This window comes from Narcine bancroftii, chromosome 2 (genome assembly GCF_036971445.1).
Source record: "Narcine bancroftii isolate sNarBan1 chromosome 2, sNarBan1.hap1, whole genome shotgun sequence".
Classification (NCBI taxonomy): Eukaryota; Metazoa; Chordata; class Chondrichthyes; order Torpediniformes; family Narcinidae; genus Narcine; species Narcine bancroftii.
The window spans coordinates 96,818,836-96,843,754 of record NC_091470.1 but is presented as its reverse complement, the minus strand read 5'-3'; the positions used below and the strand labels follow the sequence as shown (position 1 = coordinate 96,843,754).

Below are 24,919 nucleotides of genomic sequence, written 5' to 3'. Positions count from 1 at the left end.
ACAAAGTCGTCCAGTGTTCAGGATCCACTTTCAAACTGGACATCGGTGGTAAGAGGGAACTGTTTACAGTGGACAGGTTAAAGCCAGCCCACCTCAACCCCACCGAGCCAGTAGTTGTGGCCCAATCCAAGAAGCGAGGCCACCTGGCAAAAAAGGACATTGGCGCCAGTTCTGGGGGGGCGGGGGGCTGTGTGACGGTACGCCATTAGCCAGGCGAACCGACCCTGCTTGTCACACACACGGCGGAGCAGCCAGCCAAAATGGCGCCGTTGGGGGTTTCTTCCAAACCTCGGCACCAGGCTCAGAAGCCTGCGCTTGGCGACCCACGTGACACCCCGGTGATGTCGGGGGCCTCCAGCGCAGTTCTCAGCCAGGTCCAGGCTGGGAGTATAAGACCAGCCAGGCAGCCTACAATAAATCAGTTTTGCTCGCTGAACTCAACCCGTTGTGCGATCCTTCAGTTAGCAGTGTAGCCGCCGCTACAGTTGAATATATACCATTTTCTTGTTATTGCATGTGGATGCATAAAAAACTCAATAACAACCAGCCTAGTAATCTTGACCAGCAATCTCTTGTTCAAGTATATGCTGAATTACTGACAACAGGATGGACCAGAAAGCCATCGATGAAAATCTGCTGATAACCTTCGGATAACTTGTGAATTATGCAGACTAAAGCTTAATTCTTTTTTGCATATCAGAAAACTGACAAACTCAACTTTACAAAATTCACTGAAAACATGGAAACGTTGCCCAGAGTCCAGGAGAGTCAGTCTGGATTTGAGGCTGGCACACCTGTACTCAGGTGATCACCAAAGTCTCCACCTGCTGTCCCGCGTGAGCAGACTTCTCAGAAACCTGAGCTCCCCTCAGAATAGGAGATGAGCTTTAGCCCACTTGCCATCCCCAAAATCCTCTGGCCTGTCTCCCTCACTCCAGAAACACCCCCCCCCCCCCCCGCCCCAAACCCGCACCATCAGTGCCACCTCTTAAAGACATCTGCGGGACCATGACAATGAAAGCAGGTTGGGGATTGTGAGGGACTTTCATCCCGACCAACCCAAGTCTTCCCCCTCCCCCCTCCATGCCCCCAACCAACATGACACAAGTCAGAGCTGTGACTGGATAGACGCTCTCCACTTGCCCAGATAAGGCAATTCACGCACTATTCAGGATTTGATGCTATATGTTCCCCTATTCCACAGCCAGAGAATCAGACCTCCTACAAGAAACAGCGACAGCAAACTAAGGCACCCCTCCACTCCACTTTCCAAGCTCATAAATAGGACCAAAGAATGAATCACAAAGTTTCAATCCCTCCATGTTTCCCATCAGCTATTTACATGCCTTTGAAGTTCATCAGCATTACAAGTTCTAAATCTATGAAATTGCTCAATAGCATAGAGGAATATTTGAAAGTGGGTTAGAAAGTAAACACTGGGACCCCCCACAAAACATACGTATTCCAATGACGATACTTTTTACAAAAAGAATTATGACTTTCCCAGAATGCCTCACTGCTTTCTGAGAATTAGCAAGAGAAATGCTGTTCAATGCCTTGCTGCATAACAGAATCCAGGCTCATTGTCTTTTGATGCTAAATAAACATTCAGGGATCCCATAGTTTAAACCCTTGCAAAAGCAGAATGTCATCTTACTTTCCATCACTCAGTTGGAAACATTCTATTCACTTCTCCAATCATACACTTTTTTTAAAATTTTTTATTTTTCACACCATAAATCACACTAGCCATGATATACACTATTTCTTTTTCACACAAATACAGTGACTTTTTCTCCTCCCAAGCCACCCCCCCACCCCCCCCCCCTCATCCATTTTAGGTATACAATCTAGGTTGCATTAAGCCAGTCAGACAAAAGAGGAGTCACGTGATGGAGTAGTGGCCGGACGGAGAACTCCAGCCCTCTCCAGAAAAGTCGGGAAAAACAAGAGAAAATACAAAGGCACAGAAATAAAAGTTAAAGAAAAGTGAGTATAAACGTGGAAAGAAGATGGCGACAAAAGAAGAAAAATCAAAATCAACGGTAAGAAGAGAGGAAGAGAAGACAACGGAGGAAAAAGGTGAAGGCCTTACCTGTCCGAAGAGGCCCGCTGTGGAGAGAGGAGCCCGCTACCTCAGGTCGGTAGAAAAAGAACTACAAAAATGGCTCGCTGAGCCGAGTAAAAGTGCGCAACCGCGCATGAAAAAAAACACACCGACGGGAGGGGGGACCAGCTGGGGAGTCGATCTCCACAGCCGGCAACGACAGCTGCAGAACACCTGCAGCAAGAAGACACCACAGAAGACAATAGAAACAAGAAAGAAGAGAAGGAAAGGGCAACAAAGAAACAACAGATGGCCAACCCAGAGGAAGAAGAAGAGGAAGAATACAGTGAAATAGATGAAGGGAAAGGCAAGGTAAAGGATATACTTTCTCTTGTTAGAGGATACATGGAGTCATTTAAAGAATGGCAAACACAGGAATTCAATGATTTAAGAAGAATAAACAACACAGAAGAGAAAGTGAATAAAATAGATATGACCTTAACAGAAATGGGGAAAAAAATGGCAGTAGCAGCAGAAATGGAGGTAGAAGACTTAAAAAAGAAATTGGAGGGTTCTAATAAAAAAACTAAAGAAACACAAGAACTACTAGCTCAAAAAATAGATACAATGGAAAATTATAACAGAAGAAATAACATAAAGATAGTGGGCCTTAAGGAAGATGAAGAAGGCAAGAATATGAGGGAATTTATAAAAGAGTGGATCCCTAAGACCCTAGGATGTCCAGAACTACAGCAAGAAATGGAAATAGAAAGGGCACATAGAGCATTGGCCTCTAAACCACAACCACAACAAAAACCAAGATCTATTGTAGTAAAATTCCTAAGATATACTACAAGAGAAAAGGTACTGGAGAAGACACTGGAGAGGGCAACAAACCACTGGAGTATAAAGGGCAAAAAATCTTCATTTATCCAGATATAAGTTTTGAACTCCTAAAGAAGAGAAAAGAGTTCAATACAGCAAAGGCGATTTTATGGAAGAAAGGGTATAAATTTATACTGAAGCATCCTGCGGTATTGAAAATATTTATTCCAGGACAACAAAACAGACTGTTCTCGGATCCAGAAGAAGCACGAAAATTTGCAGAACAATTACAAAAATAGACTGAGGGATGAAGACAGGTAATGAGAGTAAAAATGATCACGATTGATATGTATGTGGGTAAAGACAAAAACAGACTGAGGGATGAAGACAGGTAATGAGGGTAAAAATGACCACGATTGATATGTATGCGGGTATAGAGGTATAAGAGTGAATAGAGACAATGTGCATACGTGAAAGTATCTGTAATTAGAGGAAAATGTAGATAGTATAGACAAGAATTAATAAGGGAAGGTAATGGAATAGAGAGAATAAGGAGGGAATTAAAAGAGTGACCTTTGTGACATATGAAAAGTGAAATCTTTTCTGGGGGGGGCTGGGTGGGGGAAAAAAGCGGTCACTGCAAAATCAGTTGACGCTTGCGAGTGGATTCGCAAATCCAAATGGAGAGGGGAGATGTGGTTGTCCGACAAGGGATAAAGGACAACTCAGGAGGGGAAGGGGAGATTGGGGATAAAGAAGATAGAAATAGGAGAATAAGGAAAATGTTGGATGTTGTAGGAATGTTGTCTTGTAAAGAGTTGAAAATAAGAAAACAGAAATGGAAAAGGAGGAAAGGTAATGATGGAAAAACGGAAAGAGAAGATAAACAAAATATAAAATGGCTACGCTGAACTATATGACTTTAAATATTAATGGAATACATAACCAAATTAAAAGGAAGAAACTACTAAATTTACTGAAAAAGGAAAAAAATAGATATAGCATTTGTCCAAGAAACACACTTAACTGAATTGGAGCACAAGAAATTAAAGAGAGATTGGATAGGACATGTAACAGCAGCATCGTATAATTCAAAAGCAAGAGGAGTGGCTATATTAATTAGCAAAAATGTGCCATTTAAAATAGAAGAGGAAATAATAGATCCAGCAGGGAGATATGTTATGATAAAATGTCAGATATATTCGGAGCTTTGGAATCTACTTAATATATATTCACCTAACGAAGAAGATCAAAAGTTTATGCAAGATATCTTTTTGAAGGTAGCTAATACACAAGGGAACATACTAATAGGAGGGGATTTCAATCTGAATTTGGATCCAAATATGGATAAAACGGGGAAAAAAATTAACAGGAAGAACAAAGTAACCAAATTTATAATTAAATCAATGCAAGAAATGAAACTTGTGGACATATGGAGGAAACAAAACCCAAAAGAAAAGGAATACTCATACTACTCGACTAGACATAAAACATACTCAAGAATAGACCTATTTTTGTTATCAGCTAGTATGCAGGATAGAGTAAGAAAAACAGAATATAAAGCGAGAATGCTATCGGACCATTCACCCTTAATACTGACAGTAAAGCTAGAGGACATCCCTCCAAGAATGTATAGATGGAGATTAAACCCCATGCTACTTAAAAGACAGGATTTTAGAGAATTTATTGAAAAACAATTAAAAATGTATTTTGAAGTAAATACGGAATCAGTGGAAGATAAGTTTATACTATGGGACGCAATGAAAGCATTCATTAGAGGGCAAATAATAAGTTATGTAACCAAGATGAAGAAGGACTATAATCAGGAAACAGAGCAGTTGGAAAGGGAAATAGTAAACATAGAAATAAAATTAGCAATAAAGGAAGATACAACCAAAAGAAGAGAATTGGCGGATAAAAAAATAAAATATGAAACACTACAAACATATAAGGTGGAGAAGAATATAATGAAGACAAAACAGAAATATTATGAACTAGGTGAAAAAACACACAAAATCTTAGCATGGCAGCTTAAGACAGAGCAAACTAAGAAAATGGTATTGGCAACAAGGAAAAAAGACAAACAAATTACATATAATCCAAAAGAAATTAAGGAAAACTTCAGAGAATTCTATGAACAATTATACCGAACTGAAAACGAAGGGAAAGAAGGGAAAATAGATGAATTTTTGACTAAAATTGAACTACCAAAACTACAAATAGAGGAACAAAATAAATTAACAGAACCATTTGGAACAGTAGAAATACAAGAGATAATAAAAAAATTACCAAATAATAAGACACCAGGAGAGGATGGACTCCCAATAGAATTCTACAAAACATTTAAAGACCTATTAATACCGCCCCTCCTGGATGTAATCAACCAGATTGATGAGACACAAAACTTACCAGATTCATGTAAAACAGCAATAATTACAGTGATACTAAAACAAGGGGGCTTTATTGTTCCTGGGCTTTGGCTTGAAGTGAAGGTTGAGCTTGCAGCGAACCAGCCGGTGGTCAGTGTGGCATTCCGCGCTAGGCATGACCCTGGTGTGGAGCACATCTCGTTTGTCACTTTCTCGCACCAGGATGTAGTCCAGGAGGTGCCAGTGTTTGGATCGGGGATGCATCCAGGTGGTCTTAAGGCTGTCCCTCTGCTGAAAAAGGGTGTTTGTAATGACAAGCCGCTGTTCTGCGCAGAGCTCCAACAGGAGGCGCCCATTGTCGTTGCACTTGCCGACGCCATGCTTGCCCAGGATTCCTGGCCAGGTTTCTGAGTCTTTGCCGACACGAGCGTTGAAGTCGCCCAGGATGACAACCTTGTCGGCTGTAGGGGTGCGTTGGATGAGGTTGCGCAGGTCGGTGTAGAACTTGTCCTTTTCTGCTGGTTCCGCCTGGAGGGTTGGAGCATAGACACTGATGAGGGTGATGTGACGCTTGTTTTGAAGGGGGAGTCGCATGGACATGATTCGGTCCGAGAGGCCTGTCGGAAGGTTTTCGAGTTTGGAGGCAATGAAGCTCTTGACCATGAAGCCTACACCAGATAGGCGTCTTTCATCCGAAGGCTTGCCAGACCAGTAGAGTGTGTAGCCCGCGCCGCGTTCTTGGAGGCTGCCTACATCTGCCAGGCGGACTTCACTGAGAGCGGCTATGTCGATGTCAAGTATGAGGAGTTCATGCGCAATGAGGGCAGACCGACGTTCAGGTCGGTGGCTGTCAGCCTTGTCTAGCATGGTTCTGATGTTCCAGCATGCTAGCTTGAGTTTGTGAGCATCTTTTGAGGGGGAGGACGTGGAGGGGGAGGACGTGGACCTGTCCTCGGGCCTGCGCAAAGGAGCTTTTAGGTGGAGTGCAGTGCGCGCAGTACTGGCCCCACCCTTTATACCCATGGTTCGTGTGCCATGGCCAAGCAAGCTGGGACGTGGCAGCGAGGTCCTTGGGTCGTAGGTTTTATATCGGAGTGGCCTCCAGAACGGAGGACCATCGCCTTCCCAAGATCGTGTTATATGGCGAGCTCTCCACTGGCCACCGTGACAGAGGTGCACCAAAGAAAAGGTACAAGGACTGCCTAAAGAAATCTCTTGGTGCCTGCCACATTGACCACCGCCAGTGGGCTGATAACGCCTCAAACCGTGCATCTTGGCGCCTCACAGTTTGGCGGGCAGCAACCTCCTTTGAAGAAGACCGCAGAGCCCACCTCACTGACAAAAGGCAAAGGAGGAAAAACCCAACACCCAACCCCAACCAACCAATTTTCCCCTGCAACCGCTGCAATCGTGTCTGCCTGTCCCGCATCGGACTTGTCAGCCACAAACGAGCCTGAAGCTGACGTGGACTTTTTACCCCCTCCATAAATCTTCGTCCGCGAAGCCAAGCCAAAAGAAGAAAACAAGGGAAAGATCCACTCTCACCAGCGTCATATAGACCAATATCTTTACTAAACACAGATTATAAGATAATAGCTAAACTATTAGCAAACAGATTAGCAGAACAGGTACCGAAAATGGTAAATTTATACCAAACTCGATTTATCAAAAAAAGACGCACAACAGACAATATTTGTAAATTTATTAACTTAATTCATGCAGTAGAAGGAAATAAAGCACCTGCAGTAGCAGTTGCTTTAGACGCAGAGAAGGCCTTCGACAGAGTAGAATGGAATTATTTGTTCAAAGTATTGCAAAAATTCAGTTTACCGGAGAAGTATATTAATTGGATTTCTTTGGCTTGGCTTCGCGGACGAAGATTTATGGAGGGGGTAAAAAGTCCACGTCAGCTGCAGGCTCGTTTGTGGCTGACCAGTCCGATGCGGGACAGGCAGACACGATTGCAGCGGTTGCAAGGGAAAATTGGTTGGTTGGGGTTGGGTGTTGGGTTTTTCCTCCTTTGCCTTTTGTCAGTGAGGTGGGCTCTGCGGTCTTCTTCAAAGGAGGCTGCTGCCCGCCAAACTGTGAGGCGCCAAGATGCACGGTTTGAGGCGTTATCAGCCCACTGGCGGTGGTCAATGTGGCAGGCACCAAGAGATTTCTTTAGGCAGTCCTTGTACCTTTTCTTTGGTGCACCTCTGTCACGGTGGCCAGTGGAGAGCTCGCCATATAATACGATCTTGGGAAGGCGATGGTCCTCCATTCTGGAGACGTGACCCATCCAGCGCAGCTGGATCTTCAGCAGCGTGGACTCGATGCTGTCGACCTCTGCCATCTCGAGTACCTCGACGTTAGGGGTGTGAGCGCTCCAATGGATGTTGAGGATGGAGCGGAGACAACGCTGGTGGAAGCGTTCTAGGAGCCGTAGGTGGTGCCGGTAGAGGACCCATGATTCGGAGCCGAACAGGAGTGTGGGTATGACAACGGCTCTGTATACGCTTATCTTTGTGAGGTTTTTCAGTTGGTTGTTTTTCCAGACTCTTTTGTGTAGTCTTCCAAAGGCGCTATTTGCCTTGGCGAGTCTGTTGTCTATCTCATTGTCGATCCTTGCATCTGATGAAATGGTGCAGCCGAGATAGGTAAACTGGTTGACCGTTTTGAGTTTTGTGTGCCCGATGGAGATGTGGGGGGGCTGGTAGTCATGGTGGGGAGCTGGCTGATGGAGGACCTCAGTTTTCTTCAGGCTGACTTCCAGGCCAAACATTTTGGCAGTTTCCGCAAAGCAGGACGTCAAGCATTATATAAGGGACCGTTAGCGAAAGTGACAGTAAATGGACATGTATCAAAGCAATTTAACTTAAGCAGGTCAACGCGGCAGGGATGCCCACTATCACCATTATTGTTTGCGCTAGCTATAGAACCACTAGCAGAATCGATAAGAATAGATAATAATATAAAAGGAATAAAAATAAAAGACAGGGAATATAAAATCAGTCTATTTGCGGATGATGTGATAGTGTACTTAACAGAACCAGAACTATCAATAAAAGAACTATATAAGAAATTGAAGGAATATGGAGAAGTGTCGGGATACAAGATAAACGTAAATAAAAGTGAAGCAATGCCTATGAATAACGCGGATTTCTCAAAATTTAAGAAGGAATCCCCATTCAGATGGCAAATGCAGGCAATAAGATACCTAGGTGTACAAATAAACAAAAATCTAGGCCAATTATATAAACTCAACTACAATCCACTAATGAAAAAAATTACAGGACGATTTAGAGCATTGGAAAGAGCTACCACTAACACTGATAGGAAGGATAAACTGTATTAAAATGAACATTTTTCCAAGGATACTATACTTATTTCAGGCATTGCCAATACAACTGACAGAAAAATTCTTCAAAGAGTTAAAGAAAATAATAAGGAATTTTTTATGGAGAGGGGGGAAACCAAGGATAGCACTAGATAAATTAACAGAATGGTATAAACAAGGAGGCTTACAATTGCCAAACTTCAAAAATTATTATAGAGCCGCACAATTAAGGTACCTATCAGATTTTTATCAAACAAGGGAAAAACCAGACTGGACGAGATTAGAATTAGATAAAATAGGGGAAAAGATACCTGAACACATATTATATAAATGGGATGAAAAATTGGTACAACATAGAAGTTCTCCAGTATTACATCATCTCCTCAATATTTGGAAGAAGATTCATGTAGAAAGAAATAAAACAAATTATCAATTACCAAAACTAATATTGACGCAAAATAAGCTACTCCCTTTTACAATAGACAACCTTTCCTTTAGAAAATGGGAAAAAAAGGGATTAAAAGAATAGAAAATTGTTTTTCAGGAAGTAGATTCTTATCCTTTGAACAAATGAGAGATAAGAACAATATAACTGGAGATACAGCGCTGGCATATTACCAACTGAGATCCTACTTGAAAGATAAATTAGGAAGCAATTTGAGTTTACCAGAGGGAAGTAACCTTGAATATGTGATTACAGATACAATGTTAATCAAAAGATTTATAACAAATATGTATATTAAACTGCAAGAAAAGGAGAATGAGGAAACAAATGGTAAAACTAAACAAAAATGGGAACAAGATTTAAATATAAAGATAAAAAAGGAAACATGGGAGAAATTATGTTCTGGAACGATGAGAAATACAATAAAAACGAGGCTGCGTATGATACAATATAATTGGTTACACAGACTATACATTACACCGCAAAAGTTAAATAAATGGGACCCAACAGTATCTGATAGATGTTTTCGATGTAAAAAAGAAAGGGGAACAACAACAATTCATGCAATCTGGACATGTGAGAGAGTAGAAAAATTTTGGGATGATCTCAATCAGATATTAAATAAAATAACAGAAAACAATATACCAAAGAATCCAGAGATCTTTCTCCTAAGTAACATAAAAAGTAAATAATTTGGAATTGACTTGGAAGATGCACAAAAAAGATTTGTTAAGATAGCCCTAGCCGTAGCAAAAAAATGTATTATGTCAACCTGGAAATTGGAAGATAATTTGAAAATACAACAATGGTATATAGAAATGAATAAATGTATTCCATTAGAAAAAATAACATATAGTTTAAGAAATAATATTGAAATATTCGAACAAGTATGGGAGCCTTACATTAAATACAATAGCGAAAACCTACTGGGAACAAACATTACCTAAGTTGATGGAAGGAGAAGAAAAGAAAAGAATGGACTCAGTAGAATTTCTGGTGTATTTTTGTTGAATGACAACATTGTCTGACTGGCTTAATGCAACCTAGATTGTATAGCTAAAATGGATGAGGGGGGGGTGGGGGGTGGCTTGGGAGGAGGGAGGGGGGGGAGAAAAAGTCACTGTATATTGTTAGGTCTGCTTTGTTCATGAATGAGTGAGACAAACACCAGACTGAGTCGAAATCAGGGTTCTTTGTTCTTTATTACCGGATTGTAACACTTGCAACTAACCATGTTAGTCGGAGAATGCATTCTGCCGTTATCAGCAAAATGGTGATTTTTTATACCCTTGGATACGTGCTTAGAACATCATCATATCATTACTTGTCCAATGACTAAAACTGTTGCTATCCTTTCCCTGCTAGCTTCCTGCCTCTCAATCCATCAATGTCTCTCTTATCTTGTAAGTACAAGGATGCATTCACATCTTGTTACAGCCCTGTACAGGGTAACTCCTTACACATTCCCATCTCATGATGTTTTACCTTACAATATGTGTGAAAAAGAAAAAGTGTATATCATGGCTAACGTGATATATGGAGTGAAAAATAAAAAATTAAATAAAAAAAAAAGCCAGTCAGACAATGTTGTCATTCAAAAAAAATACACCAGAAATTCTACTGAGTCCATTCTTTTCTTTCCTTCTCCTTCCATCAACTTAGGTAATGTTTGTCCCCGGTAGGTTTTCGCTATTGTATTTAATGTAAGGCTCCTATACTTGTTCGAATATTTCAATATTATTTCTTAACCTATATGTTATTTTTTCTAATGGAATACATTTATTCATTTTAATTTAGTAGTTTCTTCCTTTTAATTTGGTTATGTATTCCATTAATATTTAAAGTCATGTAGTTCAGCGTAGCCCTTTTATATTTTGTTTATCTTCTCTTTCCGTTTTTCCATCATTACCTTTCCTCCTTTTCCATTTCTGTTTTCTTATTTTCAACTCTTTATAAGACAACATTCCTACAACATCCAACATTTTCCTTATTCTCCTATTTCTATCTTATTTATCCCCAATCTCCCCTTCCCCTCCTGAGTTGTCCTTTATCCCTTGTCGGACAACCACATCTCCCCTCTCCATTTGGATTTGCGAATCCACTCGCAAGCGTCAACTGATTTTGCAGTGACCGCTATTTCCCCTCACCCCGCCCCCCCCAGAAAAGATTTCACTTTTCATATGTCACAAAGGTCACTCTTTTAATTCCCTCCTTATTCTCTCTATTCCATTACCTTCCCTTATTAATTCTTGTCTATACTATCTATATTTTCCTCTAAGTACAGATACATTCACGTATGCACATTGTCTCTATTCACTCTTATACCTCTTTACCCGCATACATATCAATCGTGATCATTTTTACTCTCATTACCCGTCTTCATCCCTCAGTCTATTTTTGTCTTTACCCACATACATATCAATCGTGATCATTTTTACTCTCATTACCCGTCTTCCTCCCTCAGTCTATTTTTGTAATTGTTCTGCAAATTTTCGTGCTTCTTCTGGATCCGAGAATAGTCTGTTTTGTTGTCCTGGAATAAATATTTTCAATACCGCTGGATGCTTTAGTATAAATTTATACCCTTTCTTCCATAAAATCGCCTTTGCTGTATTGAACTCTTTTCTCTTCTTTAGGAGTTCAAAACTTATATCTGGATAAATGAAGATTTTTTGCCCTTTATACTCCAGTGGTTTGTTGCCCTCTCTTACTTTTTCCATTGTCTTCTCCAGTACCTTTTCTCTTGTAGTATATCTTAGGAATTTTACTACAATAGATCTTGGTTTTTGTTGTGGTTGTGGTTTAGAGGCCAATACTCTATGTGCCCTTTCTATTTCCATTTCTTGCTGTAGTTCTGGACATCCTAGGGTCTTAGGGATCCACTCTTTTATAAACTCCCTCATATTCTTGCCTTCTTCATCTTCCTTAAGGCCCACTATCTTTATGTTATTTCTTCTGTTATAATTTTCCATTGTATCTATTTTTTGAGCTAGTAGTTCTTGTGTCTCTTTAGTTTTTTTATTAGAACCCTCCAATTTCTTTTTTAAGTCTTCTACCTCCATTTCTGCTGCTACTGCCCGCTCTTCCATCTTGTCCATTTTCTTTCCCATTTCTGTTAAGGTCATCTCTATTTTATTCATTTTCTCTTCTGTGTTGTTTATTCTTTTTCTTAAATCCTTAAATTCCTGTGTTTGCCATTCTTTAAATGACTCCATGTATCCTTTAATACGAGAAAGTATATCCTTTATCTTGCCTCTCTTTTCTTCTTCTATTTCACTGTACTCTTCCTCTTCCTCTTCTTCTTCCTCTGGGTTGGCCATCTGTTGTTTCTTTGTTGCCCTTTCCTTCTCTTCTTTCTTGTTTCTATTGTCTTCTGTGGTCTCTTCTTGCTGCAGGTGTTCTGCAGCTGTCGTTGCCGGCTGTGGAGATCGACTCCCCAGCTGGTCCCCCCTCCCGTCGGTGTGTTTTTTTTCATGCGCGGTTGCGCACTTTTACTCGGCTCAGCGAGCCATTTTTGTAGTCCATTATTTACCGACCTGAGGGAGCGGGTTTCTCATTCCGCAGCGGGCCTCTTCGAACAGGTAAGGCCTTCACCTTTTTCCTCCTTTGTCTTCTCTTCCTCTCTTCTTACCGTTGCTTTCGATTTTTCTTTTTTTGTCGCCATCTTCTTTCCACCTTTATACTCACTTTTCTGTAACTTTTATTTCTGTGCCTTTGTGTTTTCCTTTGTTTTTCCCGACTTTTCTGGAGAGGGCTGGAGTTCACCGTCCGGCCACTACTCCATCACGTGACTCCTCCCTCCAATCATACACTTGATTATTTTTCTCTGCCCCGTTATGATTTCAACACTGAGAGAACAAAACTACTTCCACGCAGAAAGGGAAGGTAAAGAGAGGCAAATTAAGGATCATTGGATGACAACATGGTGAGTATAGCATTTGGAGCTACGTTGTTACAGTGCCAGCGGGCCAGGTTCAAATCTATAAGGGAGTTGCATGTTCTTGTCTTGTTGCTGTGGCATTCCTCCGGGTGCTGAAGTAAAACACGAAGGTCTTCTTATATTGTGGTTGAAGTAAAAATATGTCACTGGAGAAGCTAGGCAGGTCAGACTTTATACAGCAAAGATAAAGGTACATAACCAACGTTTCAGGCTTGAGCCCTTCACCAGGATTGTGAAGGTACATTGATGAAGGGTTCAAGCCTGAAACATTGGTTATGTACCTTTATCTTTGCTATATAAAGTCTGACCTGCTGAGTTCCTCCAGCGACGTGTTTTTTACTTCCTCTGGTTTCCTCCCACCCTTCAAAATGTACGGGGGGTGTAGGACAATTGGGCGGCATGAGCAGGTGGGCTGAATGGGTCTGTTACCGTGCTGTATGCCTAAATGTAACATGCTTACGTTTCGATAGATCTAAAGCCCAATTATTTATTAGAACGTACATCCAATCCCCTCAAGTGAAGATATCGCAAAAAAGCAGGGCCATGTCAGGATTGGATCAGGTTTCCAGCCAACAATATGGTGGTGCCCGTCATAGGCTGGGATTAGCACCATCGCTCGACTAAAATCGACTGCGCTGAGTTAACAGGACACTGACACAACAGCCAAGTTTACAGCTATCTAAAATGTTACTGGAAACTGAACTCAGGAGGGACACAAGGCGCACTGTGCAGGCCCGTGAGATTTCGGAGCATTGAATAAACAATTTTGTAATAAAAATGTTGTTAGGATCCTGAGAAGAGCAATAAGCAACCACCGAACCCAGAGTACACCACCACCAAACCCAGAGTACACCACCACCTTAGAACCCAGAGTGCACCACCACCGAACCCAGAGTGCACCACCACCAAACCCAGAGTACACCACCACCAAACCCAGAGTACACCACCACCAAACCCAGAGTACACCACCACCAAACCCAGAGTACACCACCACCACCGAACCCAGAGTACACCACCACCAAACCCAGAGTACACCACCACCTTAGAACCCAGAGTACACCACCACTAAACCCAGAGTACACCACCACCGAACCCAGAGTACACCACCACCGAACCCAGAGTACACCACCACCAAACCCAGAGTACACCACCACCTTAGAACCCAGAGTACACCACCACCTTAGAACCCAGAGTACACCACCACCGAACCCAGAGTACACCACCACCAAACCCAGAGTACACCACCACCTTAGAACCCAGAGTACACCACCACCTTAGAACCCAGAGTACACCACCACCACCGAACCCAGAGTACACCACCACCACCGAACCCAGAGTACACCACCACCACAGAACCCAGAGTACACCACCACCTTAGAACCCAGAGTACACCACCACCTTAGAACCCAGAGTACACCACCACCACCGAACCCAGAGTACACCACCACCTTAGAACCCAGAGTACACCACCACCTTAGAACCCAGAGTACACCACCACCACCGAACCCAGAGTACACCACCACCACCGAACCCAGAGTACACCACCACCTTAGAACCCAGAGTACACCACCATCTTAGAACCCAGAGTACACCACCACCACCGAACCCAGAGTACACCACCACCTTAGAACCCAGAGTACACCACCACCACCGAACCCAGAGTACACCACCACCTTAGAACCCAGAGTACATCACCACCACCGAACCCAGAGTACACCACCACCTTAGAACCCAGAGTACACCACCACCTTAGAACCCAGAGTACACCACCGAACCCAGAGTACACCACCACCAAACCCAGAGTACACCACCACCTTAGAACCCAGAGTACACCACCACCTTAGAACCCAGAGTACACCACCACCACCGAACCCAGAGTACACCACCACCTTAGAACCCAGAGTACACCACCACCTTAGAACCCAGAGTACACCACCACCACCGAACCCAGAGTACACCACCACCACCGAACCCAGAGTACACCACCACCTTAGAACCCAGAGTACACCACCATCTTAGAACCCAGAGTACACCACCACCACCGAACCCAGAGTACACCACCACCTTAGAACCCAGAGTACACCACCACCACCGAACCCAGAGTACACCACCACCTTAGAACCCAGAGTACATCACCACCACCGAACCCAGAGTACACCACCACCTTAGAACCCAGAGTACACCACCACCTTAGAACCCAGAGTACACCACCGAACCCAGAGTACACCACCACCAAACCCAGAGTACACCACCACCAAACCCAGAGTACACCACCGAAGAACCACCCCGGGTCAGATTTCTCCATTCCATTTCCATCAGGAAAGAGGTATCGGTGCCACAAGACTCGTACCACCAGCTTCAGGAACAGCTACTCCCCCTCCACCATCAGACTCCCCAATGACAAACTCAATCAGGGACTCGTTTAAGGACTCATACTTTATTACTAAATACTGATTTTCTGTATTGCACAGTTTGTTTACATTTCTTTCTTTCTTTGCATTTATCTCTTTCGTATGCATTTATTTTCTGGAGTGCACTTTGCACCACCGTCAAGTAGTAAAAGTTGAGGCAACACGTTTACAGCGCCAGCAATCGGGACCGGACCGGGGTTTGAATCCCGTGCTGTCTGTAAGGAGTTTGTCTGTGTGGGTTTTCCCAGGGACTCCAGTTTCTTCCAACCCTTCAAAAAATGTACTAGGGGTGTAGGTCAACGGGGAGTAAAATGGGTGGGGGTCAAATTGGCCTGTTTCCTTGCTGTACGTCTAATTAATTGATCCTGCCTGGCCCGCAGTAAAATGAATCTCAGGGTTATATGGATATCATATATGCTCTCTTGACAATAAATCTGAATGCTGTAAAAACTGGGGGCTCACTGCAAGATTTGGAACAGATGCTTGATGCCAGAAGCATTTAAAATAAGATCCCCCCTTGTCACACTAATCAGGGACTGCTCCCACATCACAAAAGGATTATCTGCACCATTGCAAAGTCAGTTTTTTTTTGTCTCCTTTGAATTCAATTACATGTTCTATTGTTGCTGCTTTTGTTTTACAAAAGCCCTGTTCGGCAGTAAGAAGAATGCATGTGTACATTGTACAATGTACATGACAGTAAACATCACAATATCATCATTATCCAGAATCTTGAATCTTCAAAAACACTTTCAGAAGCGGAGGTCTAAGGTGGAGACTGCAGTGAGTCCAGTTACAACTGCTGGACACCTCATTCCAGTCGCACCCTTTGAGGTGAGTGTGTGGCTTCGCACATCTTCAGCCCTGTGGGTGGATTTAGCTGGCAATTCTTCTCAAGGTCTGACTCAACTCTGGTTAAGGCTCGGACTCTCTCTGTACTACCCCTCCTGTAGCACTACTACATGGCCATGGTACGGCTGCTGCAGGGAAATTGATCAGAGGTCAATCCACAAGACCCCAAGAGCAGCACAGGGAGGAGCGCTGGAATCTCCCCCCCCCCCCCTTCATAGACGTGATCTACCAGGATCGTTGTCTGAAGAGGGTGTGCAAAATCAAAATTCCACCCTGCAAAATTCCACCCTGCACACAGCTGCTCCCGTCAGGAAAGAGATCACAAGATCAGCCCATTGATTCCGCTCTGCCACTCCACCATTCTCACATCTAATTCCAATTTCTGGTCTTTTCCTCCTATCCCTTGATACCCTGACTAATTAGAAACCTATTGGTCTCCTCCTTAAACTCCTGTAATAATTGGGCCTCTGCAGCTGTATGTGCTAATGAATTCTACAAATCCACGACCCTCTAGCTAAAGAAATTTCTCCTCATCTATCTTAAATGGGTTCCTTCTAATTCTAAGAATGTGCCCTCTTGTCCTGGACTCACCCACCAAGATAAACATCTTGTTCTACTCTGTCTAATCCTTTTAGCATTTGAAATGTTTCTTTGAGATCCCCTCTCATTCTTCTATACTCCAATAAATACAGACCAAGAGCCAATAAATGATCCTTGTATGTTAGCCCTCGTATTCCAGGAATCATCCACGTAAATCTTCTCTTAACTCTCTCCAACATCAGTCTATCCCTTCTAAGATATGGGCCCAAAACTGCACACACTACTCCAGATGAGGTCTCACCAGTGCCCCATAGAACCTCATCAACACCTCTTTACCCTTATACACTGTTCCTCTTGAAATGAATCACTTTCTTTACTGCCGATCTATCCTGATGGTTAATCTATAGGGTATCCTGCATGAGGACCTCCAAGACCCTTTGGACTTCCGAATTTTGAATTTTCTCCCCATCTAAATAATAATCTGTCTCCTTATTTTCTCTTCCAAAATGTACCACCGTACATTTCTCAACATCGTATCTCATCTGCCATTTCTTTGTCCAATCTCCTAAAATGTCCAAGTGTCTCTGCAGCCTTTTGATTTCTTCAACACTACCTGCTCCTCCAACCATCTTGGTGTCACCCAGGAGAATACAGGAGGATCAGAACCAGTGCCACCAGACTGAGGAACAGCTTCTTCCCACGGACAATGAGAATGCTGAACGACCAAAGGAACTGCTCACACTGACCATCCGAGACTCCTATTCATGAAACAATCTTTATCTATATCAATGACTTACTAGTCCTGCACATGTACTGTTTGTCTGTAGGTGAGTTATGTCTGGTTGTGTGTCTGGGTGTTTTGCACTGAGGACCGGAGAACGTTGTTTCGTCAGGTTGTGCTTGAGCAATGAACTTGACCTGACTTGAGATCTGAACCTCTCTGTACCCATCCCATAATACTATTGCAGACCACTAAAGATCTGTCTGCACGAGTAAAACACGAAAGTCTGCAGACACTGTGGTTGAAGTAAAAACACAAAGCTGGAGAAACTCGGCAGGTCAAACAGTGTCCTTATGTAGCAAAGGGGGCGGCACGGTTAGCGTAACACTTTTCAGCACCAGCAAGCAGGGTCAAACCCAGTGCTGTCTGTACGCTCTCCGCGTATCTGCGCGGGACTCCCCTGGGTGCACCAGTTTCCTCCCACCGTTCAAAACAGGTCAACTGGGCTCATGGGTCAAAAGGTCTTGCTAGCACACTGTATGTCTAAATTCAAAGATGTCCAAATTTAAAGATAATGATACATGACCGACATTTCGGGCTTGAGCCTTTCATCAAGGGACGAGCAAAATGCAGGCAGGCGCCCGAACTGTCTATCTACGTGACTGACTCGGCACATTTTCATACGATGACCAACTTCCTCTTCCTTTTACATTTTTTTTGCTCTTCTTAGCATTGTTATGTGGTGTTTTCTGTTCCCGGGAAGCTGCAGCAAGACTTTCACTATCTGCATGTTGTACCTATGTATAATCCTTCGTCGAGTTGCCTGGCTGGGGAATGCATCGGCCGGGCAGGGTATCCTGCTGTGGGATGTTCAAGAGTTGAAGCATTGTATTCCCAGACCAGAAGCACAATCCCACAAGTGTTACTGGAACTCCAGGGTGATGCTGAAGTGAGACAGATCCTACATGAGCAAAAACACACAGAAAGGCCGGAGGAACTCAGCCGGTCTCGCAGTGTCCGTAGAAGGTAAAAATATATTACCAATGTTTCAGGCCTGAGCCCCTTCTTCAAGGTTATAAGCAAAAAGCAGACAGGTGTCTGGTTAAAGCCTTGGAAGAGAAAGGGGGACGAATGGGAGGGGGAGGGCAGAGGGGTGGGGTCAAGACCAACAGACCTTCAAAACAGGAAATTTGAGAAGAGACAGAACGAGAGGAAAGGAGACAGGGAGACAAAGATTGGTGGGGGGGGGGGGGCGGATTTTAAAAGAAACCAGAGAAGTTGATGTTAATGCCATCCGGTTGGTGTTTCACTCTATACGAGCATCTGCTTTCACCAGTCCCAGCATAGAAACGTGGCAATAATTTGCTTCGTCCCCGGATTTACTGACTGACACTCACTGTCAAACCATCACCACACACTATTAGCTTTAAGCCCAGGATTCACATGAAGGTGTCACAGGAATGTGGGGCGCTGGAACTAAGTCAGTCTGAGGAGCGGACTCATCACCAACACTTCCAATGCGTCCGTCTGGTCACCCACTGAGAATCACAATCCCGCCTCTCCTTGCTCATTGACCTACCAGATTTCAGATTTATTGTCCGAGTACATACATCACATCACATAGAACCCTGAGATTCTTTTTCCTGCGGACACAGCAGAATTACCCCTAATTGGTAGTGCAAAATAAAAGCTGTATTCAACATACAAATGTAAACAAATAATGTAAACAAACTGACTGTGCAATTCAGAGTTGAAAGAAAATCAATACAGTACACAAGTAAGAGTTCATAAATGAGTCCCTGATTGAGCTTGTAGTTGAGGAGTCTGATGGTGGAGGGGGAGCAACGGATCCTGAACCTGATGGCGTGAGTCTCGTGGCACCTAGACCTCTTTCCTGATGGCAGCAGCGAGAACAGAGTGGTGTGGATCCTTGATGATTGCTGCTGTAGATGTTCTCAATAGTGGGGAGGGTCTTGCCTGTGATGTCCTGGGCTGTGTCCATTACCTTTGGCAGGGCTTTACGCTTGAGAGTATTGGTGTCCCCATACCACTCACATCAACAGTGATGACGTATTTTGAAAGGCAGGTGTTAGAGCATATCAGCCAACTGATATGCTTATAACACTTGGGCACCCCATTGCCCCTCCCTTTATTTCCCTGTCATGTCGCAACCTCACCCTCTCTCACGCGGGGTGCTACAGCGGGTAGATCCTCCCAGCTCTAGAGCCCCAGCTTTGAGCCTGTCCGCCAATGCTGTTTGCACGTTCTCCCTCTGACTGTGTGCTAGAAATACCTGCTTCACAAGTGAAGACTGATGCAAACTGCTCATCTACCAGTTCCCAATCTCTTCCTGAGCAGACCATCTCCCGCTATATCCTTTCCCCTTACTATTTCTATAACCTTGGAACTCTATTTTTTGTTGCCAGCTCACCAATGCCATTCGTAAAGCATGAAACATAGAATCATAGAAGATAGGAGCAGGAGTAGGTCATTCGACCCTTCGAGCCTGCTCCGCCATTCAACGAGATCATGGCTGATCTTAAAGTTCAGTACCCCGTCCCCGGCTTCTCTCTGTAACCTTTAATACCCTTATACTGAAGAAATAGATCCAATTCCCTCTTAAATATATTGAATGAGCCTGCCTCTACTGCCCTCTGTGGCAATGAATTCCACAGATTCACCACCCTCTGGGTAAAGAAATTCCTCCTCATCTCGGTCCTAAATGGTTTGCCTATTATCCTCAAACCATGGCCCCGGGTTCTGGATTTTCCCATCATTGGAAACATCCCATCTGCATCCATTCTGTCCAGTCCTGCCAGAATTGTATATGTCTCTATGAGATCCCCTCTCAATCTTCTAAACTCCAGCGAGTACAATCCCAATTTGCGCAATCTTTCCTCATAAGTCATTCCTGCCATTCCAGGTATCAGCCTGGTGAATCGCCTCTGCACTCCCTCCATTGCAAGAACATCCTTCCTTAGATAAGGTGACCAAAACTGCACACAATACTCCAGGTGGGGTCTCACCAAGGCTCTGTACAGCTGCAGTAAGGTATCCTTGTTCCTATACTCAAACCCTCTTGATATGAAGGCCAACATACCATTTGCCTTTTTAACCGCCTGCTGTACCTGCATGCTCGCCTTCAGAGACTGATGTACAAGTACCCCTAGGTCTCTCTGCACTTCCCCATCTCTTAATCTATTGCCATTCAAATAGTAATCTGCCCTCCGGTTTGTATTACCAAAGTGGATAACCTCACATTTATCCACATTGTAGTGCATTTGCCATGGATCTGCCCAGTCCCTCAATTGATCCAAATCACACTGGAGCTTCCTGACCCCCTCTTCCGTGCACACAACCCCTCCTAGCTTAGTGTCATCTGCAAATTTGGAGATATTACATCCAATCCCCTCATCCAGATCATTAATGTAAATTGTGAACAAGACTGCCAATATCATATTTGAAATAAAAACACAAGGCTGGAGATACTCAGCAGGTCAAACAGTGAACTTTATACAGCAAAGATGAGGATACATAACTGTTACAGGCTTATGTTATTTTATCTGTATTTTTTAATATTATATTTTATAGAGTTCCTGTGGGGGTTTGGAAACAGGGGAAAGACACACAGAACATTTTGAAGCAGACACCAATGCAGCTAAGTTCAGAGCCATGAAAGCCATATTATTGTTCCACTGAAAGCCTGAAACAATGAATGTTTACTTAAAGAGACACCTGTTTAAACATAAGGGGCCATGTTTGATCGTGTTTTTAACAAATGAAACAAAACAGTATTGCTCAAGAAATTCATGCGATTTAAGACACTTCAGAAAGTAGTATTTTTAGTTCATCAGAAAGTCATCTGGGCACAGAATTAAGGTGACATCGAAGGAAGATGGCCACTTTAGCTGCTTCTCCTTGTCAAGAGAGATAGCAGTGCTACTGTGGCTATTGTGATAGTCACTTCTGATTGACCCACATCTGGATAAAGAAAGCATCTGGATCATGACCATTTTGATGGCTACTTTGTCTAGCCCTTGATGGGTCTGTGAAAGCATCGTGGAGATCACAAGCTTTATAACCTTACACAAGAAAAGGAGGAAGTGGTGACAGACCATTCCTATAAATAAATATTTCTCTGAAAGTAATTCAAGGTTTTCTAATGACTCAGTAAATCAATTATTTCTGTTAAAAGTTAGGAGTTTTAATGCAAGATTTCTACAATGCACTTTGAATTTGACTTTTCAGAATTGTGTCTAAGATGTAATGGTAATTCATACACATATATGGGTTAAAGTAAGATTATTAATAGTTATTAATTTTTTAAAATATTGTTTTGAAGGTACTTTTATCTTGGTGAATTTCTATCGCTGTTGGTCTATCATGTAACAATAACCAATGTTTTAGGATTGGTATCAAGGTATGAGCAAAATGTGGGCAGGCGCTTGAACAAAATGGTGATGTGCGGGGGCGGGGGGGGTAGGTGAATAGTCGCACAGGCAGGAGGTAATAGGTGGATAAGGGAGGGAGGTCACATCAACAAGGAGGGGAGCGAGGACATTTTTCCCAAAGACAGGGCCATTCTCCCTTCCTTCCCTTTCCCGCTGTCTTCAGCTCTCCACCCCCTTCCCTCTCCATTCACAGAGCCATTCCCCAACCCCAAAAAGCTTCCCAATCACGTCAGAGGGTTTGGATCTGGAGCTCCGATCGAAATAGAGGTTGCTATAAACAAGTTCAAGGCTGTGTGCTGCAGCAGTTGTGGGAACGCTGTAGGCGAATCCATGGACACAGTGAGTCTGAAGATACCGGCTTTTCCTTCTCATACTGTAAGTGGTGCCAGGCCACACTAATTTTTTTTAATTTAAACATACAGCACGGTAACAGGACCTTTTGGCCCACGAGTACATGCCACCCAATTAACCTACATCCCGGTTCGTTTTGAATGGTGGTAGGAAACCGGACCCCAGGGAAAACCCGCACAGACATAGGGAGAACATTGCAAATCCTTACAGAAAGTGCAGGATTCAAACCCCAGACCTGATCGCTGGCACTGTAAAGGGGCAGTGTCAACCCTAATGGTGATTCCTACAGCAGGCTGAAGGCAATTCCGTGTTACAATATTACATATTCTAAAGGAATATGACAATAAAGGAATCTTGACTCTAGAAAACATTCAGGGTGAGGCAGGATTGTTCCCATCAGAGCAGAGGCCATTAATGTGAGACTCAGAATGACAAGGGTCTCACTTGAGGGGGCTCCTTGAGTCAAACTTGTTCAAAATAATTGATAGAAAAAGGTAGGGGAAGTGAAGAAAACACTCTTCACGGAAGGTTATACAAGATCTGGAACTCACTCACTGAAGAGTGGCAGTTCCAGTTGCCATACTCAAGTGGAAATTGATAGAAGGTTGAGCGACAGAGGGAAACAAACTCTGAATGCCACTCCACACGTTGCAGGAAATGGAAATTTAACCTCTTGCCTTCATGCCGCTGATATCTTCAGGTGGTCAGAGATCTGTAGATACCCATGAAGTCAAGCGCAATCAGATCTTCATATTAAGCTCAGATTGTATCACAAGATAAAGCCTTTTCCCCATATCACTGATGCCCCAACCAATTAGATCCTTATTAATCTCCTGCTTAAACTCTCCCACTGCTATATGCAACAATGAGTTCCACAAATCCACAACCCTCTGACTAAAGAAGCTTTCTTCTCATCTCTGTTTTAAATGGATAACTTCTCATTTTAAGACTGTGCCCTCTTGTCCTTGATTCACCCACCAAGGGAAACATCTTAGCCTACATGTTTACTGACACCAGAAAAGAATCCAACCTCAACGATGACCGCAGCAATGACCTGGTGTCATCTCAGACCTCAATGCTAAGCTCTGCAGGACAAGCTGATAAACTTGTAGCCCACAGCTACTTTTTTAATATTTGTTTTAAATTTAGATATCCAGCGTGGTAACAGGCCCTTCTGGCCCACAAGCCTGTGCCACCCAATTAAACCCGATTGACCTACAACCCTCAGTACGTTTCAAACGGCGGAAGGAAACCGGAGCACCTGGAGAAAATCCGTGCAGACACGAGGAGAACGTACCAACTCCTTACAGATAGCGTGGGATTTGAACCCTGGTCCCAGTGTTTCAGAACACACAGTGGGACATTAGACATTACAGCATGAACCCAACACTAACTAACATCCTATTTCAAATCTGACCATCTGAAGTTTCCTGGCACCACGTCCTCTTTGCCAGAAAGGTTTGCATTTTTAATTTTCCTATGGCACAATTTTGCAAGCAACATTGACTGCTGTATGGCCAAAGCTAATTTGCAAACAGAAAATGCATCTTGTCAGATGACCAGGTGAGCTTTGCTCAGGTTCCAAAAGGAAATTGCTTTGAGCTCATTTGTAGCAACCTCCAGTGATCCATCATAACCATCCACAACCTGCCCTGAGCTGCGAAGACTACAGTGACTGTCGGCCAGCGAAGCAGCACGGATGCATTTTCCGTGTTTATCACAGGCCGCTTGTGCACTGGGAAAACACTCCAGCCAAGCCCCTGTGGTCTTCCTGTAAGCTCTGCAGGTGCCACTGGCAGTTTAAGCAGCGTGGGGCTCAGCGGCTAAGGGACCTACATGGGCTGTGGGCGACTTGTGGTCGGGAGACCTGCACGGGCTGCTGGAGGCTGGCTCACGGGAACCAGGTATGAGAACTGGGATTCAAAAGGGCGCTGAGGGCAAGAAGGGCACCCTAGGAGTCTCGGGCCCTGATAATGTTAGAGGTTTAGATCTCAAGCTCCAGTAACCGATGGATTGAACAGGAGTCTGTGAGGTTGAAGAGGCTGTGGGAGGGATGGAAGCGAATCCACGGGGACTCAGTGACTTTTTTTAAAATTTAAAATAAATTTACACATACAGTTCAGTAATAGACCTTTCAGCCCATGAGACAATGCTGCCCAATTATATCCAATTGACCTACAACACCGTACGCTTGAAGGGTGGGAGGAAATGTAAACAAACTGACTGTGCAATACAGAGAGTTTTTAAAAAATCAATAAAGGTACAAGTAAGAGTCCTTAAATGAGTCCCTGATTGAGTTTGTCATTGATGAGTCTGATGGCGGAGGGGCAACAGCTGTTCCCGAACCTGGTGGGGCAAGTCTTGTGGCACCGACACCTCTTTCCTGATGGCAGCAGCGGGAACAGAGCATGTGCTGGGTGGTGTGGTTCTTTGATGATAGATGCTGCTCCCCGATGGTAGCGTTCCCTGTGGACGTTCTCGATGTAATCAAGACATTCCCGCTGTATAATCAGAAACAATTCACAAGAGGGGGCAGGGGCAATTACCAGCTCGGAGCCTGCCCACCGTTTGGCGGCATGGTTAGCACAATGCTGTAGCAGAGCCAGCAATTGGGACCAGGACTTGAATCCAGCGCTGTCTGTAAAGAG

General features: G+C 43.6%; 1 protein-coding gene across 4 annotated transcripts in view; it reads right to left on the bottom strand.

The window, feature by feature from the left end:
* The window catches only part of ikbkb (inhibitor of nuclear factor kappa B kinase subunit beta), a 147,398-nt gene that overhangs the window by 84,430 nt on the left and 38,049 nt on the right, over positions 1–24,919 (bottom strand). The gene's annotated exons all lie outside the window — the stretch shown is intronic.